Source organism: Dysidea avara, chromosome 10, assembly GCF_963678975.1.
Source record: "Dysidea avara chromosome 10, odDysAvar1.4, whole genome shotgun sequence".
In the NCBI taxonomy this organism is placed as follows: Eukaryota; Metazoa; Porifera; class Demospongiae; order Dictyoceratida; family Dysideidae; genus Dysidea; species Dysidea avara.
In genome coordinates, this window is record NC_089281.1 from 29662559 (window position 1) to 29667834 (window position 5276).

A 5276-nucleotide genomic window follows, 5' to 3' on the forward strand; every position below is an offset into this window, starting at 1 on the left:
ATCTGAAAACCTTTTAGTCACAGTTGTAGTTGTGCATAAGAAAACCTTGTTTAGCTTTAATAGTAAGCACCAAGTGACTATATTTTATGTGAATGAAACTCTTGTTATAATTTCAGTACCATTTTTCCAGCTTAGTAACACAAAATCTTTGTACTACAAGACCTGTAAATTGTTTTATAATATAGATTAATACAACACTTAATACAGTACATTTGACACAATCTCTGTCACAGGTATTCCTTATTCTTTCTTAGTAGAACTTCCCTTTCCAAGTTACTATCAGTAAGTCTGTTGCGTTTGCCAGATGTCGATTCCCCACTTGTAGAAAATACTACTACTACCTACTACCCACATCACTACTACCTGGTACCTACATTACTGAGTTCGTGAATTTTGGTCAAACAGTTTTTATTAGTTATAGATTTAATAGTATGAACGTAACTATATGATATAGATATTTTAGTTGCATATAGTTTAGAAATAGTATCAAATACATTTAACAAGTAGTTACAGTTTTAGTAATAAGATCAACTTGCTATATTGTAAGCAGTTATAGTTTTAGTAATAATATAGATTTGATTTTAGTTATAGTTTTAGTTAACTTAAATATATTCACCTTACTAAAAGTACTTTTAGTTTTAATTACAGTTAACTGAAACAACACTACTACAATTCAGTCACTATGGAAAATACGGACCATTTCTGCTATAAATGTGATAGTTGGCACAAGGAAGCCACATATACACACCACTGTAAATCGACACCTCGAGATATCAGCAAAAAAAATCAGACACAAAGGAGAAAGATAAGTTTAACCAGTTGACTTTACTTGTGTGTGTGAGTATAGGGAGGGGAGGGGATTGTGTTCAATTCAGTGTCTTTCCAGGTAGCCAGAGGAGATACGACTTGCGTGCTTCTTGGATTATTTCTAGTTGTAAAACAATTATAAAATTTCACATGACTGTGTTATAGTTTCCAAAATATAGCACACTTTGATCCTCCCCAGCAACCTGTATGTGTACCCATAGTGGTCAGTATTGATCAGTACTCAAGGCACTACTACCCTGACCTACACACACTAAGGCCACACATATCACTGGAATCTCTTCTAGACACCACTATTCTAAACCTTAGCACATCTGCTCCATACATGGCTCACTAAACATGTCGTACCTCCTCTAAGTCCCAGCACTAAAGTAGCTTGCTATTCCACAAGCGGACAATAACAGTCACAACTTTACTTACAGTTTAGGAATCAGTGATGGAGCAGGAGGTGGAGAGTACACTTCATCTTCTTTCCCTTAACAATAAATACACACCACATCACTTGACACAATATTACTAACTGTCTTCATTGTTAACTGTTGAATAGCTTGAAACGCTCACCGTCTCTCGTCTGTAGTAAAAACAGCATCACGTGCAATACAACCTTTTGAACTTTATACAGTATTCGGCAACAAATTTTATCGTTAAAAATGTGAACTAATGTGTGTCGTACGAACCTTATCCAAGGTGCGAGGTGGTAGAGTAAAGTTGCACGTTGCTTTGCGCAAGGAGACCACATGGTTGCAACTCCTTACGCGCGTACATAATAATTGTAACTAAACGCGCAAAAGTAATGGTTAATTACCGTATAGCCTAATATTTCGAGGGGAAATTTTCGCTGATTTCGTGGTTTTGGGTGTTACCAGCGAAAATTTTACCCTCGAAATATTTAGACCTCCATATAGTCTAATACATTTTGGGAGTGTTTGCAAATCCGCGAAAATTTTATTTTTAGCAACATTGCTCAACCTCAAAATATTTAGGCTATACGAGGGTGTCTAATTTCTATGATTGGACAAGTACACAAAAGAAATGGAATTTTCAACTAGGACCATAGCACATTGATAAAAAGGTCTGAACACAAGCTGGAGTAGTGCATGATATTAGTAACAAGTGTTAGCTATATCCTTACTCAGTGAGCTCAAAATAGCTACGACCATATAAATGGAAATGCACAGTAGTTATAAGGATATAACACTTCTTATTGTCAGTTTTACTGTGATTTAATATTGTGCACTACTCCAGCTTGTCTCAGCACTTTTTATCAATGTGCTATGGTCCCTACTCGATCTAGTTGAAAATTCCAACTGTTTGTGTACCCAGCTTGTTTATTAACCTTTTGTAAAATAAAAATGACTGGTGAACCCACACATACCACATCAAAAGAAAGAAATGGCGTTGCATGCCCCAGCTAGCTATTATCATCTAAAAAGTGAATTATTATACCAAAAGACACATGTTCGGCTGAAGTGACGTCAAACAGTGAAAAAATCAAGCCCGTAGCCTTAGCTGTTATCGAGTTACGCTTGTCTGAAGGTATCAGTCAATCAGTTAGCTACTCAGTCAGTCAGTAGAAAATTCTGTTCAATTGTTTTTTTAAACCCTGTAACATCTTGTTGAAAGCATCAGTTTCACGTCGCTTGTTTGGGCTTAGTTTTACCTAACCAATACTGCTTCATCATCGTTAGGGTAAAGTGAGGCTGATTTTTGGGTGATGCTTTTTCATGGGCCATGTAAAGCTTTGTGGTCCCTACTATACAGTACTATCATACTGTATGATATATATGATATGGGCAATTGGAAACAGTGGAAATGGAAACTGGAAACAGAAAGTGGAAATGGAAAACAGAAATGGTCAAATCGTCATATAAATGTACCCAAGAATAAAATTCTTGTTTAGTGGCCACCTCTTAAAGACCACCTTCTTACAAAGACCACATTGTAATTGCATCTCAAAAATAGCTAAGGCATACCTTAATGACCCTATAAATTCGACCACTCCATGGTCACCTTTTATAAAGACCACCTCTTCACGTGACATTCTAAGTTCCAAACATCTATTTCAAAATGTGAATCCTAGAGTAAAACCCTCACTTAGAGGTAACTTCTTCACCTTTTGCAAAGACCATCTTTGTACAAAGACCACATGTAATTAGGTTCTAAAGATAGCTAAGGCATACTTGATGATCTAATTGATTAGACCACTTCATGGTCTCCTTTTATAAGGAACACCTATTTACAAAGACCACCTCTAATATTAACAAGCTCCAAACATGTATTTCATGACTCATACAAAGGGGTCAATGTCATCTTCCATACTGTGGTACACATGCACTAATTCACTCAAGTAATCCGGCTATCTGTTTTGCTTATAATTAGTTTGTACCAGAATGTGTCATACAAAAATAGTCCATACAAGTGAAATTTAGCTGACCTAGCTGTTATGATAAAGCCATAAAATAGATGTTTGGAACTTCACTATTATTGCAATGTGGAGAGGTGGTGTTTGTAAAGAGGGTAGTCTTTATAAAAAGTGACCATCGAGTGGTGTGGTCATTAAGCATGTCTTAGCCATTTTGAGATGCAGTCTTTGTATGGAGGTGGTCTTTGTAAAAAGGTGGTCTTTAAGAGGCGGCCACTAAACAAGAGCTTTACTCTGGGTACATTTATATGACGATTTGGGCCATTTCCACTTTCCATTTCCACTGTTTCCAATTGCCCATATGATACTGCCTCAGTCACAGTATCTCTTCTGCCTCTCAAAGAATAGGTTTCTGGGGAGAAACTGTAAAGAGTGGTCCACAAACTAGATAGATAGCTACCTAGCTAGCCTACTTATGTAGTACTGTAGTTATAGTAAAATTAATATTTTCGAGGAGCAAAATTTTTAGGTTGAGCAATGTTACCTAATTTAAAATTTTTGAGGGTTTGCCCAAAATGTATTAGGCTAGGTCTAAATATTTTTTTCATGGGTAAAATTTTCACTGCTAGCCCCCAAAACCTCAAGCTGAATCAACGCAGGAAATTTTCTCCCTCAAAATATAGTTAGGCTAGCTATATGGTAATTCACAACTTATATTTATTTATGTTTCCTTTAAAGCTGTTTGTTGTACTTTACATGCCCACAGTGGTTCTTTATGTGTTCCACTTACATGCTGTCGACCCAAGGTCTCACATTTGGTCTGCCTGGCTGTGTATAGCTATCCCTATGACTATAAACCAGCTTAAGTATAGAGTTGCTGGTACACTGTAGTGTAATTCCTTGCTTTTTATTATAGAAGGACTGAACCGCTATCTTGATGAAGCTCAAAATAGCAATGACGAATGTTTCCTCGAGTCATGCATTATTGGTGAATGCCAGTTCTGCAGCTATGTAGCATACTGTGTTGTACCAAGTGTGATTTGGCTTTGTGACAATGACAAGTTTTTGCAAAGTTCTCAGTTCTAACTTATCAGTTTACTACATGGCTAGCTTTAGTCACTCCATCTTCTATCAGACATTACATGTATATACTTCAGATTGGTGGAATCTCTCCAAGGAGCTGCTAGACCAGTTGCACAGTAACTAGTGAGGGTCACTAGTAAAAAATGTAGTGAAGGTCACTACTAATGTCTGCCACAATACTCACTATTTTTGTGTAGCTAGAGACTACTAATTTTGTGTTGACCCTATAGTGATGTTCACTACTATGACGTGAGGGTCACTGCAAAAGTAGTGAACTTTGCTACTTGAGTATTATGGCAGAAATTATAGTAGAGAAATTTACTACTGATTTTTTACAGTGTGCTGCCTACAGTAGCACTTGTGGTACAGGTATAGCTATACACTTTAGGCTAGCGTGCAGTATTTGTTTCTCAACTCCATAATTTTTTTAGCGGCAGCATATTAAACAAATTAGCAGTTGAAGGAAATGTTTTTTATGGCTCATCTGTTCCAACCAACCAACTACAGTGTTAGCCAATACATGAGCATGCAGCTGTTTTCCTTCTAGCCCATAAGAAATATAACTGCCTATATTTAGATGGCATTTCATACTCATTTGTGCCTTGGATAATATAAACACGCCACGAACCAAGCATGTATATATAGTAAAGGGACAACACAGGACACAAAACACTTCCATATTAAGGATAAAACAAAGACCTTTAAATCAAGGACTTATATAAACCAGGTCACAAAATATTTTATCTTGCTAAATTGAAAGATGGTGTAGCTATGCAAACCTTATAGTACAGAACTTACCAAAACCAGTTGTTGGAAATGTGCCGGCATAATTGACTATATGATTGGCTACTGTCTCACAGCACCTGCTAGTATAGCACAACTGTCACGGTTGCAATCAAAGTTTTGAGACATGTTATGATGTCAAAACTTGTCAACCTCTCACTATGTAGGAAGACGTACAGTACAAAGATACAAAATAATTATACTGACTGCACATAGTGTTATA